This window comes from Calliphora vicina, chromosome 2 (genome assembly GCF_958450345.1).
Source record: "Calliphora vicina chromosome 2, idCalVici1.1, whole genome shotgun sequence".
Taxonomy (NCBI): domain Eukaryota; kingdom Metazoa; phylum Arthropoda; class Insecta; order Diptera; family Calliphoridae; genus Calliphora; species Calliphora vicina.
In genome coordinates, this window is record NC_088781.1 from 10,191,874 (window position 1) to 10,210,891 (window position 19,018).

Sequence of the window (19,018 nt, forward strand, 5' to 3'; positions counted from 1 at the left end):
AATTCATGGATATTTGCCCGATTGTGAGCAAACACGGCACCCATCTTGGGTAAAAATACCCAAGTGATCATGCAAAATTGAAACCACTGAACCATTTCAATCTGCGATCGGCCAACACCATATCGTGAATTTTCTTTAATTGTTTCGGGTGTAGCGACAAACTATATGACTCAGCTTATTTAAATTTTGACAGGAGGCGGGAAATTCAAAAAGTCGCCGACTTATTGACCTGCCCTCGATGTTAAATGTTAATGTATGAATTTTATTCTCATGAATATGATTCTATATTTTATATGTGTTGGACGACTGAGCATCAATTTTGAAACAAGTACAATATGTTTAAAACAGATTATAACATAAAGCAGTAGATGCCATTTTTTTCAACAATTTAACGCCCCACTGTGTTACAATTATACTCACATTATCATACTTTCTCGTTTAGCTCTTATTTATTTAAGTTTTTTTCTAACGACATTTTTATTAACAATTTAAGTAATTTGACTTTTATTGATATTTGTCAATTAGCGGGTAAATAAGTAAGTAAATGAATGAACTAACGACTGACTAAGTGACTGACGGAATGACTGACTGAAGACAGTTTAAAGTTTAACAAATAAAACTACCACAAGCAAATTAGAACTAATTAAGTAAAAATTTGAGCTTAAACAGAAAATGTGATTTTTCAAGAGTGCCTGTCTATGTATGTGTGTAGTAAGTAAAGTTTGTTTGTATTAGTTAAACGAAAGAAAAAAATCATTTAGTTTTGTTTATATTTTTGTTTTACAAAATAAACAACAACAACCAAAAATATACTTAACTCACACGCACGCTCTCATACATAAATAAATAATTACACACATAGATACATACATCCTTACATACACACACTTATAAATAAATGTTCCTAGAAGACAAACAAAAATACATACGTACGTACTACAAAATTTTTAATCGTTTTTGTTTTAATTTTGTTGGTAAATATGCATGTGTTTAGACATCTTTTTTGGTATTATATGTGTTTTGTGGTTGAGCTGCTGTTGTTTTAAAAAGATGTATGTAGATTAGGGTGGTCCTGTTTAAAAACAATAAACTAATTATTTAGTCTTTTTTATTGCACTACCAGCTCTATTAGTTTTTAAATTAATTAAAAAAATTTAAACCTCAAAACAGTAAACAGTTTTAAAGAAAATTATAAATTTGTAAAATTGTTCATGGCTACGTATGATTAATATTAATTCGGACTAATTTGATAAAGACGTAATTTTCACCAGGAACCAAAATAAATAGAGCAATGAAATGTTCTATAAATATGTTAAGATCTAATTCAGGAGTATTTTGAGTAGATTTCTTTAATTTTTTTTTAAAAAATAATTTCAATTTTTCAAAAAATTAAAAAAAAATCCTAAAAACTATTATCAAAGAACTTAGCGCAACATTTATTGGCGCTTGGTAAACGAAGCTGTAAATATTTGGAAAGTTTAATTGTATTATTATATTTTAGTATGAAATTATACTACTTAAATTACAATATAATTATAAATTGTAAATCACTCAAAAGACTGTAGTCATTATTGAACTATATTAAATATTTATAAGTCTAAAAGCAGTTGTAAAGAAAACAAGTAAGAGAGCTATATTCGGCTGTGCCGAATCTTATATACCCTTCACCAAATTATACTTTAAAATAAAAATTTTAAATATTTTTAGGTAAACAGAATTAAAATTTTTTTTCCATTTGTTTTTTCGAAATTGTTTTTTAAAGTTTTTTTTTAAATTTTATAAATTTTTTTTTAACTTTAAAAAAAAATTTTTTTTAGTTTTTAATTTTTTTTTTAATATTTAGTGAAAAAAAAATTTGGTGAAAAAAAAAAATTTTGATCCATTGTAGGTCCAACTTACTATGGTCTTATATACGTCGTTGCACAAATCTTTGAAATATCTATCATTAGATATCCATATTGTCTATATTAATGATTTAGTAATCCAGATATGGGTCAAAAATAGGTAAAAAATCGAGGTTGTCCTGGTTTTTTCCTTATATCGCAGCCATTTGTGGACCGATTTTCTCGATTTTAAATAGATATTGATGTATCATTCGTGTATGTAAGTTATTTGGGGGCTTCAGAAAGTTGATTTGAACAGACAGACGGACATGGCTATATCGACTCCTATCTATAACGATTCAGAACATATATACTTTGTGGGGTCGCAAATGAAAAATGTTGAAATTACAAACGGAATGACAAACTTATATATACCCTTGCCACTCATGGTGAAGGGTATAATTATAAATTTGTAAAATTGTTCATGGCTACGTATGATTGATATTAATTTAGACTAATTTGATAAAAATGCAATTTTTACTAGGAATCAATATAAATAGAGCAATGAAATGTTCTACAAATATGCTAAGAACAAATAAAATATTCTAGAGAAATGTTAAGAGCAAACTAAGGAGTATATTCAATAGATTTCAAAAATAAATTAACCCTTTATTTTCAAATTATTTCCAAAAATTTAAAACACACCTAAAAAATGTTTTCAAAGAATTTAGAATAACATTTATATTGCTGGGAGTTTTATAATTTGATTTCATTTTATAAATGAAGCTGTAGTTATTTCGAAAGTTTAATTGTGTTATTATATTTTAGTATGATATAATAGTTGACTATTTGTCTTGTAATCCCAGCTCTGTTAGTAAATAGTTAAATTCCAATCTTATTTTAAATTGTAAAATAACCCAAATGAGTTATTCCTGACCATTATTAAATATTTATAAATCTAAAAAGAGTTTTAAAGAAATTAATAAATTTGTAAAATTATTCATGGGTACGTATGATTAATATTAATTTGGACTAATTTGATAAAAACGAAATTTTCACCATGAACCAATATAAATAGAGCAATGAAATATTCTACAAATATGTTAAGAACAAATTAAGGAATATCATCAGTGGATTTGTATAAAATTTTCAAAAGAATTTTAAAAACTTATGAATGATTTAAAAAAAAAAATTAAGAAACACTTAAAAATATTTGTAATGTTTCTTCTGAATTTAAAACAACATATTGCTGGGTGTGTTATCTTTTTATTGTCCCTTCGAAGATCAAGCTGCAGTTTCATTATAATTCTATCTAGCCAAGTCATTTTTCATATTACTGTCCCTTAAAATTAGCTTTCAAATTAATGTTGTATTATACTTTACAGACGTGTTATGTTACATACTCCAAGTAACCTAGTGTTGGTCAATTGTAGTTGATTTAGCCTTAGTAGACAAAATGTTTATATATTTTATATAAGAGGGTTTCCATAAGAATGAGTTAACTTTTAAGAACGGACTTTTATACTGTATCTTAGTAGCTAATATCTGGTTGGGTTAAGGACTAGGAGCTGCCTTTTACACTAACTATTGGAGATCAATTAATTTCCTTACATATTTAAATATATAGTTATATAACTAGTCAAGTAAATACCATGTGAATTATCTTGGTTTGACTATTTTAAACCAGCTTTTTCACACTCTTTGTGGAAATCAATTAACTCCTAAATTAGCTTCTGCTTAGGACAATTAGATGTTAAAATAACTAGTCACATAGTTAATTCTGTAAACAATGGTTACCCTAAATGATAGGTAAAAGCAGGATATTTCAAAATCATGATAAGCATTGAAGCACATTTTCATCTTGATCGATTTGATGTTCTGAGATCCCACATGTGGTTTTCGAAAAACAAATACATTCACTGTTTGGTGCGCAGCACTTAACCATAATTCTTAGAAAATAATAATATTTAGAACACTCCATATCGATCCATGGTCTTTAAAAATAAATTCATCTTCGTCTACCATAAACAATATAATTGTTTGTTTAAGTTCTTTGAGAACATTTGTACAGTAATTTTGACTTACCTGCACAACCAACTTTGCACGATATTTTGTGCAGGTAAGTTAAAAGTGCAGTTAACATCAGTTAACTTACCTGCTCATTGATGCTGGTAAGTGCATTTAAGTTTACTGCCCAAAAAAGCAGCTAACGGCAAATAATTTACATGAAGTTTTGTGATGTTTCCCTTTAAAAATAACGACAAATTTTGTATTTTAGCTAATTTTAAAACTATTAAGAAGTTTACAACACAATTTTTTATTCAAAATCGTATTTTAAGTAAGTCAAAACTACTGTATTTGTTTTTCAAATTTGTTGAAAAAATCATTTATCTATTTATAAAATTGTTTTGAAATGTTATCAAATCCACTGAAGATACTCCATTGTTTGTTTTTAACATATTTGTAGAGCATTCCATTGCTATATTTATGTTGCTTCCTAGTGAAAATTGCGTTTTTATCAAATTAGTTCAAATTAATATTAATCGTTACGTATGATTAATATTAATTTGAACTAATTTGATAAAAACGCAATTTTCACTAGGAAGCAACATAAATATAGCAATGGAATGCTCTACAAATATGTTAAAAACAAACAATGGAGTATCTTCAGTGGATTTGATAACATTTCAAAACAATTTTATAAATAGATAAATGATTTTTCATGAACATTTTTTTTATATAAATTTGTAATACGTACAGAACCACATTAGCATATATATTCTGGGTGCTCATAAGATTCTAAAACGATCTCGTTATGTCCATCCGTTTGTCTATCTGTTGAAAAGACGATATGGTCCAAACAAAAGCAGCTAGTTGGCTGAATTGGTATTGAAAATGGTCAATTTCGGCTCATGATTTCACATCGGCCCCATACAAACGACCACCCGGAATACTGTTTGAGCGGTCATAAATATGTTGATTATGCTGCAATCCTGATAAAATTTTGCACAAATTATTTCTAAGAAGTCTGAAATTATACTGTAATGTATGGATAAAATCGGGCAATATATGTCCCTAGTCCTCATATTATCGCCCTCAGAAAATGACTTGAACATTAATAATTGTCTTACAATAATTGAATCGTTTATTTCAAAAACCAGTCAAGCAACAAATTGTTGATTTTGAGTAAATCAAAGCAATCAATAAAATACTCAAATATTAAAGAGTTTAACATCATATATACATATTTGTTCTGAAATAACTATTCGTCATCATACACTCGTTTTCCATTGTAGGCCATCGAAAAATATTCCCAAAAATTTCTTCAAGTAGGGCTTTAGAACTTGTTTATATTTTTTTCACATTTATTGAGACCTACAACATTTATGAAAAAAAATTAGATTAGGACTAGGGTTTGGGGTCCGGGAATTCCCGTAAAATTATTGTCGGGGATTCCCGGGAAATTTAAATTTGTTCCCGGGAAAAACGGGAAATTTAAAATTAATTAAAAATACTTTAATACATTTAATTATAATATCTCTGTTTGATTCAAATATTAGTGGAGGTTTAAATCCCATTAAGGATACAGTTGAAGCATTAAGCCGACATTTTGCTAAGATGAACACTCTTTATGAACAGCTGTTATTCTTTTTTGAAATAGGCCCTAATTAGGACCCAATTAGGGCCTACTACTTAGGTCCTAATCTATTTTTTTCAATCACAGATTTCCCGACTTTGCTTCACCATGATAGCGAGGCAGTAGTTAATTATTTTTTGAAGTAAATTTTCTCTTAAATTGGAAACATTGACATATTGTTAAGACAACCTTAATGTTGAATAGGTGTTTGTATGAGTGTGTGTGTTTGTAAATTCTATTAATGCTGCTTTTTATTTATTTGTTGTTTATCAGTTGGCGCATATGTGTGGGTGTGTGAATGAGTGTAAATGTTTTTATTTTTCTTTGGTTTTTTTGTTTGTTTTTTTTGTTATTTTACGTTTCCGTTCTGAAGGATGAGACATTTTGTGGGTTTATTTAAAATATTATGGTTGAATGCCTCTTGGGAAAGTTTTAGGAAAAATTAAGAACTTTTTCTTTTTGTGTTGCTGCTCAAGTGTATATTGGTGTTTGTAACTCACGTTTTAAAGCAAGCGTCACATCTACAAGAATGAAAACAAACAAACAAACACACATAAAAAAGTATGACAAACGACAAAAACAACAACAACAGCAGCAAGAAAAACCTACAAATACAAGAAGGAAAACTTAAATAAAAAAAAAGAAGTATACGACACACCAACAACAGCAATAGCAGCAACAACATTGAAGATGACGACGATAAGTAATCAGCAGCAATCTGCTTATAGACTTTTTTTTAACAAACTCCTGGTTTCCTCTGCTGTTTGAGTTCGTTTCTTTCTTTTTTTTTGCAGTTTTGTCATTTTTTGTTCATTTAATTTTACTTAACAGCCATCGAACCAGCCAGCCATTGCTGTTAGACTGCGATGTCATGTCGCCTTTACTGGCAAAACGGCAGGCAGTCAGGGAAGCTGGCTGTACAAACAGTCTGACAAACAGCCTTTTAGCCATACAGCAGCCTTTATTCTAACTTTTTAGCTTTATGAGCTGTTAAGTTTTTTTACTTTGTGAAAATTAATAATTTTATTTGTATATAAATATTTTGGTTTTTTGCTTGGTTTTATTTTTTAATTTTATTTCTTGTTCAGACTTATTTTTTTTTGTACACTTGAGTTACTGGGAGGAAACGAGTACCCCAATTGTTAAGTAGAAATAGCAGGAGTAACATCACAACAGCATCATCATCATCATCATCATCATCGACTTAGTAGAACACTCATACGTTATATTTACAGGCGTTGTGATGCTGTTGATTCTGATGATTCTGCTGAGTACCAACAAAATTTCTATATTTTACTCGTATGTAAAAATATGTATGGATGTTTATGTATTTTGAAATGAGGTTGATTGTTGAATCGGTTGTAAGTAAATATCTATGTGTGTAAAAATGCATGTATGTTATTTATTTATATTATACCAACAGCATTTCTGTTTCATTTTAACCTGTCTAAATATAGAGATTTTTTTGCAGTTCTTGTTCAATATTTTATGCACATTTCTTTTTTGTTATTTTTGGTGTTTTATTTTTGTTTTAGTTCTGTTGTCATTTCAGAAATTAACAACAGCGTTCCAAAAACAAAATGACAAACAACTACATATATATCTTCACACATACATATGTATATTGTATAAAAAATTTACAAAATACTGCAAATTACATACGCTTTGATTACTTTTCACATACATAAATACAAAATGCTACTATAATTTACATACAAACATTTTTATACATAGTATAGAGACAACTAAACAAATCAATATAAACATGCAAAATACGTATACATACATATGTATGTACATTAAGGTACCTCTTTAAACTAATCTACAAGTTTGATAAATGTACATTTAAAACCCAATAAAATATAAATATTATTATGATTATTATGAAATTCCAAGTCTTGTTTCTGTGTGTGTAAAACACTCTCATGTCCAAAATACACAATCAAAATTAATAAGATTTTTACATAAATATTTATTATTGTCCTAAGCTGTTTGGTATTAAAAATCAGCTCAAGGGGTTTAGTAGAAAACAAGTTATAGGCCAAAATGTGAGACAATTACCAACATTTTTACGTTAGAATCCGTCAATTTCTGTATTGTATGCGGAGCGTATCCAATGTGGTAAAAACAAGTAAGAGAGCTTTATTCGGATGTGCCAAATTATACTTAAAAATAATTTTTTTTTTCAAAATTGTTTTGTTAAATTTTTTTTCGGAATTGTTTTTTAATTTATTTTAAAAAAGTTTTTTCCATTTTTTTTACTTTTTTAATTTAAAAAAATTTTTTTTTTAATTTATTGGAAAAAAATTATGACAAAAAATTTTTTGGTAAAAAAATCGGGTTAAAAATATTTTTCCAGATTTTGCTTCATTGTAGGTACAACTTACTATAGCCTTATATACATCGTTGCAATGGACTTTGAAATATCAATCATTGGATATCCATATTGAGGTTATCACAGTTTTTCCATTTGAGGACCAATTTTATCGATTTTAATATTGTGATCTTTACTAAATTAATATTAATTTGATTAAATTAATTACTGTTCATTAATTTAATCAAATAAATTTTGAATAAAAAAAATAATTTAAGCTTAATTAACACCACAATTCTTAAATTTACAAAAAATTACGCTTTTTCGAATTATTCGAAAACCGGTTTTTTGAATATTTCGAATATTTGACAACTCTAATCACAATGAAATATCAGTATTATTTGGTAAAAAAAAAACATTGAAACATCGATTTTTTAGAGGTCACTCATATTTTTGCAATGATAGTCTTCGTATTCTTATCAACAGAAATATTTATCAGGTATAACCTTAATTTTTATGTGCAACGATTTTGTCTCAACATTAAACATCAAATCAGTTGTTATTGTTGTTTTTGGAGAGAACTTCCTCATATTCATATGATATCATAGATTGCATCAATTTTTTTCTTAAAAACAAATATGATAAAAATCAGAAAATTCTAAAACAGAAAAGCTATCTGTCTACATAAAAGAGTAACGTAACTGAGTGACTGACTGATTCAACATCGCCCAGACCAAAGGCCAATAGGTAGTTATCTGAAATTATGGATTCCCTTCTCCCTATGTAGATCTACTAAGAAGGGATTTTTGAAAATTCGAAGGTTTAGAAGGAGAATTTGTTAACCTTATATCGTCCCCTCAATAAAACAATAGTATATAAGTTATACACCATTTTATGTGGTCAAAATTTGGTGAAATTCAACTTCCTCAAAGTGGGTCAAAAGATCAATTTAAATATTACTTTTATTCTATATGTCTACTAACACAAAAATTTTAAACTCAATTATTTCGAAATGGCAAAAAAATTATACACTATTGCTTTATTAAGAGGCGAACAAAATTGTAAATGAATATTTAACTACATATTAAGAGGCATATTAAAATAAAAAAGTAAGATTCGGCTGTGCCGAATATAGCTCTCTTCACCAAATTATACTTAAAAATAATTTTCTTTTAAATATTTTTAGGTAAACAAAATTTTTTTATTTTTTTTTTTTTCAAAATAGTTTTTTCATTTTTTTATAAAAAAGCTTTTTCCAAATTTTTTTTTAAAATTTTTTAATTTTAAAAACAAATTTTTTTGGAAAAATAATTTATAACAAAAAAAAAAATTTGATGATAAAAAAAATTCGGGTTAAAAAATATTTTTTTCCGATTTTGACCCATTGTAGGTCGTTGCAATGGACTTTAAAATATCTATCACTAGATATTTATATTGTCTATATTAATGAATAAGTAATCCAGATATAGATCAAAAATAGGCCAAAAGTCGTGATTTTCCCGGTTTTTTCCTTATACAGTGGTGGCCAGGTAATTAAGACAAAAATTGTTTGCTAAATTCCATGTAATTGTCAATTATTTTTTCAAATATTTCCAGAAATATGTATGCATGAGGACTGTTTTAACACACAAGTGTGTTTTATTCGACTGTATCAATTCATACATATTCACCACGAACTCATAAAATTTTTCTACAACTTGACCAACAATTTTTTTTTTAAATAAACATATTTTCTCACATTTTTATTTTATTTTTATTTTTAGTTCCATTAGTTTTGGTCATATCATGTTATTAACAGCGGATGTTCGCTGAGGTGGGTCAACGTATTTCCACATATATTTGTCCATATATGTTTTACCGATTTTTCCAAACATTTTTGAGAAACTACAAACATAAATAATAAATTGCATACCCTTAGAGGTTCTTTTATTTTGTTTCTAACGCATTTAAAATTCAGTTGATGAAACAAATTCAAGTATTTGTCCTAATACTTGAGTATCTTAGACATTTGTGGGCCGATTTTGTCGATTTTAAATAGCAACCAAGCCGGAGGAATTCCCGATGTATGAATCATGTATGTAAGATATTTAGGGGCTACGGAAAGTTGATTTCAACATACAGACGGACATGGATATATCTACTTCGCTATCTATAACGATCCAGAATATATATATTTTGTGGGGTCGCAAATGAAAAATGTAGAAATTGCAAACGGAATGACAAACTTATATATACCCTTTCCACTCATGGCGAAGGGTATAAAAAGGCAGACAGGTTTTTGGTACTTTTTTGAAATTCAAACCCTTTTAAAAAAAGTAGTAGAAATACTACTTTTTTTCAGTATTTCTAGTAGTACTTCAATTTTTTCAATATTATAACTTTTATATGAAAACAATTTTTCCCCAGAGATGCTATTCAATGAAGTAGCGAAATATCGGAAATAAAATAAGCATTGTTTTTATATAAAAGTGACCAAAAGTGACAATTTTTAGTAGTTAAAATACTACTTTTTTAATAAATGAGTAGAAATACTCCATTTTTAAATAGTAGTAGAAATACTCCTTTTTTTAAAAAGTAGTAGAAATACTACTATTTTTAAAAAGGTAGTAGAAATACTACTTTTTTATAAAATTAGTAGAAATACTATTTTGTTTAAGAAAAGTAGTAGAAACACTACTATTTTAAAAAACTAGTAGAAAAACTCCTATTTTTAAAAAATAGTAGTAGAAATACTACTGTTTTAAAAAAGTAGTAGAAACACTACTATTTTAAAAAAGTAGTAGAAATACTACTATTTTAGAAAAGAAGTAGAAACACTACTATTTTAGAAAAGAAGTAGAAACACTACTGTTTTTAAAAAAAAGTTGCAAAAATAATAATATTTTAAAAAAGGAGTGGAAATACTATTTTAAAAAAAATTAGTAGAAACACTAATACTTTAAAGAAGTAGTAAAAATACTACTATTTTAAAAAAGGAGTAGAAATTCTAATATTTTAAAACAAGTAGTAGAAATACTTCAATTTTAAAATAGTAATAGATATACAGGCAAATCCCGGTATAACGAATATCACTTTAACGAAAATCCGATATAACGTACAACCATATTTTTGACATTAACTACCTTATATAACGAACGTTTCAACCATTTTGTGCTCGATATAACGAATGTTGATAGAGAAAAAAACAAAAACAAACGAACGATACAATTTTTAACATTGAAAATTATAACAAACTATCAAGGTTTTTTAAAGAATCAGCAATTATAGTTGAGCGCAATCTAACTCCTGGTGTTATTCTCAAAGCGATATATTGTAAAATGATACCAGAAAACTTGTTTGTGCACGCTAGATAAACTAGTGCTCCAGGAAGAATGTTATCGAAGGACAGACTAACAATTTTGGTTAACGCTAATGAATGTGGAACAAAGATGATTTAATATTTTCATTGAAAGGCAAATAAACGCCGCTCTTTTCGTAAAAAAGTGTTGTCGTAAATTATCTTCATTGAAATAATGGACATTTTTAATTGTAGGATACATTTTTTAACCGAAATCCCATTCAATGAGGGCTTAATTAATCCTTGGTAATAACGAATTTTTCGATTTAACGAATGGGCCTGACAACATATCGTTCGTTATACAGGGATTTGCCTGTACTACTTTTTTAAAAAGTAGTAGAAATACAACTATTTAAACATGAAATATGAAATTCATGGTATTTATGGTACATTTTCATTACTCGAATCCACATTGCAATGAACCAATAAACATGAAACTTGAGACATGAAAGAGTGAAAATACACATAGGGAGACTTAATAGTACTTTTTATTCCTTCTCATTGAGCGACAAAGCGAACCTGGGTCAGCTAGTCTTAACACAATATTTTACTTATATTGGTTCCATGCAAATGATACCACCCTAATGAATGTACAAAAGTTTATGTTCATGTGTATTTCCGTTTGTAAGTTGCATTTGTGTAAATCAAAGTAAAAAAAAACAAGTTAATATTTGTAACAGCATTCAGTTTACTTGCAAGTTTGTATGTGTATTTTAAATAATTAAAGGATTCTACTGAATACAACAGAGTCTAAATGTTTATGTATTTTGAAATATGAATACATTTGCCTAAAGTATGTATGTAATTTCAAACATTGAATCAATCAGGGTTTTAAGTCTGAAGTCTAAACTACATCAAATACACCTATGAATAATGAATAACTGCTAGATACCATTTACTGTTCAACATTATAGAGATCTAACGAAAGAATTTTTTAGGCTTATATTTGTAACAGCTTGCCAGTTATTGTATAAAAATTCAATCTATAGAAAACTTCATATAGTTTCCTTTGAAATCAAAAACTTAAGTATTTTGATTAAAATAACATTTTTACTATTATTTTATTCTCAAGTTCCAACAACTAACAGAAACAATTCTAGTGAGGGGTCTGTTGGCTAGTAGTCTCTGTATATCCTTACAATGTATCTTCAACATTTTGTAATGTAGATTTCTTTTTTGCATTCCCTAATATTTGAATATTATTGTTGCAAAGTTAGCTAGCATTGAGTAAAACTAAAACAAAGTTTTTTTTTTCAATATGTTTATTGCAAAAAGTTTTTTTTAATGGCTCAGCATAAAAAAAGTTTTAATAGTACCAATGTTGTTGGTTTATTCAATAGAGGCAACCTTTACTAGTTTTTACAACAAAATTCATGAGATTTCATTTATTGGCAAACAAAAATTACCATCATAAAAATGTTGCTAGTTTTAAGAAAAACTATTTTTTAGAATTGTTTGTCCTGCACGAAGACAATAATTAAATATTATGCCCTATTATAGTTAACTATTATTTATAGGTAGTCTATAGTTAACTATTAATTATAGGTAGTCTGAATTTAAATATGGGCACACAAGCATCATAAATATGAAAAACATCCAAGTCGTTACAATGGCTCATTTATATGACAAAAATCTGCAAATAATTAGGTCCTGAAAGATGACAAAAAGAATTGTTGAAGTATTTTATTATTACAAGATGACTTGGACGTTCTTTAACAATCGACCAGAAACGTATACATGATTCAATGCTTGCTTTGGTGTTGTCTCAACAAAAGCCAATGTGGTCTTAAAGTTGGATAGCAAAAATGGATGAAACGTGGATCTACAATAATGCAACGGAATGAAAAATAATGGTTAAAATTTAAAAAAAACTTATCATACTGCCTGTTTTTACTTTTTCATACATTTTGCGATATGAAACATTATCAAAGTTTACACTGTTGCGATAAGAATCGTTCGACTTTTTAAGGTTGCATTGCATACATACATTTTGGAATTCACCCAAACACTGATGATGTACAACCATGTCTATCTATTTGGAAAACAAAAGCAAATCGTTTTGGATGGTCGAAGAATTTATTATCACCCCTATCGCGAATCAATATTCGACATGAAATATGTTCCTTTTTCCCATTTTTCGTTCATAAACTTTGTTCACGTGAAAAAATTCCCCATGTTGTGAAATTTTTAGATGGAATTTTGTAAACAATAAACAGCTGTTACTAACAAAATCAACTATTGTGAATGAAAAGTTTAGGAGAATACCACGATAGCAATTTTCCCTTCGAGGGAAATGGATATTTCATGGGAACATAAATTTCACATGTTTTTCACGATAGGGGGGGTGTATGTATTAAAGAGCTTTCCGAGAGAAGGCTATAACGTTTTTCAATAATTGACCAAAAGATAAAACGTGTAAATGATTAAAAGTGAGCTTTATTGTTATTTCTACAAAATCCATTGGAATTTTTACATTAAGGGTACTCTTTTAAACGCTTAAGTTTCCCATTTGTGCAAATGGGCAAATTTGCGCGACATGTTTCATGAACCCACCTTTTCAATTTTGTGCAAGTTTATACAGAAAATTTATATTTGTCAAATAAAAATACATAAATTCAACAAAAGCTTTAATATTTTTTTTTTTCAAATTGTATAAATTTTAATTTTAAAATGTTGAATGAAAGTTAAATCTTTGGAACAAACGGTGGTATAAATAGTTTGGAGGATTTTGTTTATGTTCTAGCTGTTGGTTAATGTTTTCATACACAATGTCATTTAATACAATCATTCTGTTCCAAAGTTACACAATTTTCAAATGCACAAAATTTTTATATTTTATTTGATTTTTATTTCTTATAAATAAAAGTGAACAAAAGCAGCTGATTCATCAAATGCACAATAAATTCAGGTTTGCGAGTCTAAATTGTCGCGCAAACTTATCGGAGTTGTGCAAACGAATTTCCATACATTTTTTGACATTTCATTTGCGAGAGTGTAAAAATGCACAGATTGCACAGTTTGCGAGGCTTTTAAGCGTTTACATGAGGACCCTTATTGATTTATAGCAATGATTCAAAGTGTACAAGTACTCAAGGTTGGGCCGGAATCAGTTATGGAAAAGTTTATACGATTGTAATTTTGTTGGTTCTATTTAAAAAAAACGTAAAAGTCTCGCGACAGATTTGATACTTTCAAAAAATGTTCAGTATTTTATGTAAAACAACAAAATACAGAATGATTTTCTTCATGAAATGTTATTTTTATTTCCTGAGTTTCATTTTAATTTCGCCCTATTTAAAAGAAGGTAGGATAGGAGGATATAAACTATTTCTATATCCTCCCAGTGCTCTGTGGAATTTGCTCATCCATCAGCTAACCTTTTCAGCACTTCATATCTTAACGGCGTATTTCCTGTATGTTGGAAGGTTGCTAATGTAACGTCAATTCCCAAAAAGGGATAGACTAATAACGCTGAAAATTATCGCCCAATAGCAATTTGTTCTACACTTTCCAAAATTATTGAAAGTATGGTAAACTACGATCTGTTAAAATATTTGGACTCCAACAATTTACTTGGCTTTCGTAGATAAAGCTTTACGGAAGACTTGCTAGCCGTCCTATCGGAAAAATGGTGTCGTTCCATTCACCATTTTGGCGAAAATAAACTGGTGGCTCTAGATATTTCCAAGGCGTTCGGTTGAGAGTCGCATGGTGTTATTTTATCAAAACTTATTACTTTTGGTGTCGGTAACAACATCTCTCAATTTATATCGAACTTTCTCAGAGATCGCACTATACGATCTGTTATAGATCTTATCATACAAGTTGAAGTTTGACCTTCTACGTCAAGCTTCCAACCCTATCTATTATTTTTAAGATGACAGCAACATATTCCATTCATATTCATTCAGTTATAGAACAAGCCTGTAGGAGATTGGGGCAATGAGGCAAAATATCGGGACCTGAATGGGTTGCTTTGCTCGCAAGACTCAATTTTGAAGTTTTTTTTTCTAAATTAACCCTCTTGGGAGCATTTGGCTTCCACAAAGCATCTCCATCTTATACGATTTGTTTGCAGTTGTTTTTCGCATATTTCCCATGTGAGATTGCACTCCTTGTTATTGGAGTATCGTGCGTCTTCATGTACGATGTTGCCATTAGAACCAGACTGTTGTTACTTTTGTATCAGTTTCGTTAAACAGTTGTTGTTCCTGCTAAATAGGTGATTGGTCTGCTGCAGCGGGTCCAAGGATGCATGTAGGATGTTGCCATAAGATCCAGCCTATTGTTATTTTTGCCTTGTGTCAGTTTCGTTACTCGGTGGTTTTTCCAACTAAATAGATGATTGGTCTGCTATAGCTGGTCTAGGATAATGGTGCTGCCATCTCTTGTTGCCTATAAACAACGCCCCCTATGTATTTGGTGTAGTGGTGGGGAACCTTGCTAATTTAATTCATTGATTCCTTTTTTGACTCCTCACTATTTACATTACTTATATCCGACCGAAAATGGAATGCAACTCCTATGTATTCAAAGTCTAATTTGGATCTTCCCGACCGCGTATAGGAGAGGTCGTAGGTGATAGTAGAATATCCAACTCTATTGATTCACTGGAGCACCGACGATACTGTAATGGAATGTGTTCTGATGCAATTAGGGAACTCGTGTGTGATACCCCCACATTTTTACGTAATAAACGTTTTTCATCAAGAATACATCCCTTTGTGAACCAGGAAAATTTATTCCTTAGCCGTCTTTCCTGTCGTTTTCAATGTAGGAAAGTTCAAATCGAATGTCCACAAATACTTATTCTTTTCTTCCTCCCATAACCTATTTTCCTAGTTCCAGCACAATGCTTTGCATGAGTAGGAGCCAAGATGTTTGGATATTCTCGCTAAATCATCCCAAGCAATGAAACACATTTTTTGATGCATTTGTAAATCGTGAAAATTGTCTAGATCGTGTGATTTAACATCAATGGATTTCTTTTACGGGGTTATTTAAAGTCAAAGGTCTATGCAGACAGGGACGATATCCATCCACATATTACTGTTTGGTGTGGATTTTGGGCTGGCGGCGTTATTCTTAAGGAACGAAGTTGGCCAGGTCATCACCGTCAATGGCGAGCGCTATAGGTCGTTGAATACCAACTTATTTTGTCCTCAATTGAAACGAAATGCGGTTTCAAGAGGACAGCGTTACGTGCCACACAACTCATGCCACATTGGACATTCTACAAGATCGATTTGAGGGCAAGGTCATCCCACATGAAGGTGATTTGAACTGGCCACCAAGATCGTGGGATTTTACCCCGTTAGACTATTTCTTGTGGGGTTTTGTTAAGGTGCAGGTCTATACAAATAAGTTCCAAAGCGCATCGGCTCTCAAACCCAACATACATAACTCATGCCATAGGTGAAATTCAGGCTGATTTATCATCCAGAATCAATCAAAATTGGATAAAATGGAATGGGCGGCACCCATCGAAGCCGCGGCGGCCAATTGCACGATGTTATATTGTATTCATAATGGCACTAATAGCTTTTCAAACGAAAAAAAAAACTTTATTTTATTAAAATTTAAAGATGAGAAATGCTTAATGAAAGAGCCTTTACATATTAGTAAACATGGCTTCATGGAAAAACAGAACGAAATGTTAGAGAAAAGTTACGGTTGTTTAAGTTTCAAAAACTGAAATAGCTTTCGCAAACACTCAAGTAAATAAATATCAATTTAAAAATGAATGAGTTATGCTAATTTTTGTGATAACTTGTTCTTCGACTTTTTGGGGTTTTTCATACAAATACTTTTTTAATTTAGCTGACAATAATTTGCTTTGGTTGGGGATCATTCTCATTTTAAACTACATTGACTCAGCTATTTTTCAAACGATTTTTACAATTTTTTCTCTGTTTAATACCTGTCAAACAAACTAAACAATTTTGAAATTAGTTGTTAAAGAACAATTTTATGATGTTTTGAAGTTTAATCCTTTAGAGTACTAGTGAGATAACACTAAAACTAAATGATCTAGAAAAACTATAAGTTTTTCTGAACCCTATGAACTCCAACAATACAGAATAGCTACATGAGAACCCCTGCATTAATTTTTATTAGTATAACTGATCATTAAGAGGACGTCAAAAAGCCGTTAGCATTTTTTTTGGATCTCGAGCCACTTAAAACAATTTGAATTAAACTCTCAGAAAACAAATTCTTAAAAATGTTCATGTCCAACCAACATTTTTCGCCGAGTGTCTTTACTCACTTACTCATGTGTATGGTAGAAACGATTTACATGCTTGTAATGGAAATAAGTAGCAATACTTTGTATTACAAATACATTAATATGACAAATTGTATTTAGATCAAATTCTTTCTTAAACAAACTATTTTTAGCTTAATTTAACACAAAATAGTTTGTTTTCTGCCATCGACGACGATGTCTCCCTATGCAGAATAACAAGACTGGAAGAAGAGGGCAGAAAGAAACCAAAAAGTTTCTTTAAAAACAAACAAACAAATAATCCATCCATCCAAAGCACACCACACCATCATACCACAATCACTCAGCTACACTTTAGTCTAGGATATGTCATGTCCAACAACCAGCCAGCCAGCCATCCAATCAACCATGCAATCATCTATAACCCAGCCATCATACTTTGGATAATTTTAAGCAAACAACAACTACAACAAGAATAACAAGAACAATAAGCACACTCAGAGTTACACAGATAAATAAAATAGAATAGAAAGGATGGATGGATGGATGGATAGAAGTATGGATGGATGGATGGCTGGCTGGCTGCTTGGGTAAAACTGTAAACGAACCCACACACACTACACTGTGATATTTACACTCGTGTATACCACCAACTCAATACAAATCTTCATCTTCTCTCACCCACTGGGTTACGTTTAATGAAGTGTCAGCATTAAAAATACACAGAGCCAACCAAGCAAAGTAAAGCTAAGCACAGCACAGCACAGGCTGACTGACTGACTGACTGCCTGGCTGGATGGTTGGCTGGCAAGTAGCAAAAAACAAAAAAAAAACCAAAGAAAAAATTAATAAAAGCATAGTAAAAGAAACAAAAAAAATATATAAAAAAGCCATCATTAAAAGTATTTGAATGAGTTTTTAGGTCTCAAATCAGCCTTTTTTATGAGGCTTTTGAAACAAAATCAATTTTTAACACACTTAGATTTGTGTTACTAGAATTACACATTTTTCTGCTCTTCTTTCTCCATTTTTCCTGGTAATTTTAATTTGTTCATTCCTTGTTTTTTATAGCCAACCATAAATAAGGTGATAATCTTTTAACACTTCTTATTTGGTGTCTTTTTTAATTTGATTTTGGTTTTAAATACTTTTTTTTGAGGAATAAAAACAAAATAGTTATACATTTTTTCACACAAATTTGCAGATTATTTACCTTCATTTTATTGAATTCACTTAGAAATTTGCATTTTATTTTTCAATTTTTCAATTTTTCTTTTACATTTAACTTTTACTTTATTTCTTTATGGCGTTTAATTAATTTTGTTATTTGGTTATTTTTTTTTTTAATTTTTCCTTAATAATTTTATAACTTTTTATTTTAGATTTTCTAATGTAAAAATTTCACCGTTTGTTAAATATATTTTTGATATTTGATTTGATAATTTGTTTGAATAATAATAATATTTCTGCTATGATTATTATTATTATTAATAATATTTTTGCAATACATTCGTTCGTTTATCTTCTTTAAAAAACGTTCAGCAGCAAACTAAAAATCTTGTCTTACAACAGCATCCATCCATTCCGTACGCGTACACGAGAAAATAAAATGAAATTCAGAGGGAAACCAAAAAAAACTATACCAGAAACACTCACAAAACGTTTGTTATTTTCGTTCATT

At 29.4% G+C, this 19,018-nt stretch overlaps 1 protein-coding gene across 1 annotated transcript in view; it reads right to left on the reverse strand.

The window, feature by feature from the left end:
• The window catches only part of LOC135951620 (uncharacterized), a 58,235-nt gene extending 39,557 nt beyond the window's left edge, over positions 1–18,678 (reverse strand). The window contains exon 1 of the mRNA XM_065501302.1: positions 18,551–18,678. The gene's annotated coding sequence lies outside the window, so the exon portion shown is untranslated. The remainder of the gene's footprint in view (positions 1–18,550) is intronic.
• Between the last annotated feature and the right edge of the window lie 340 nt (positions 18,679–19,018).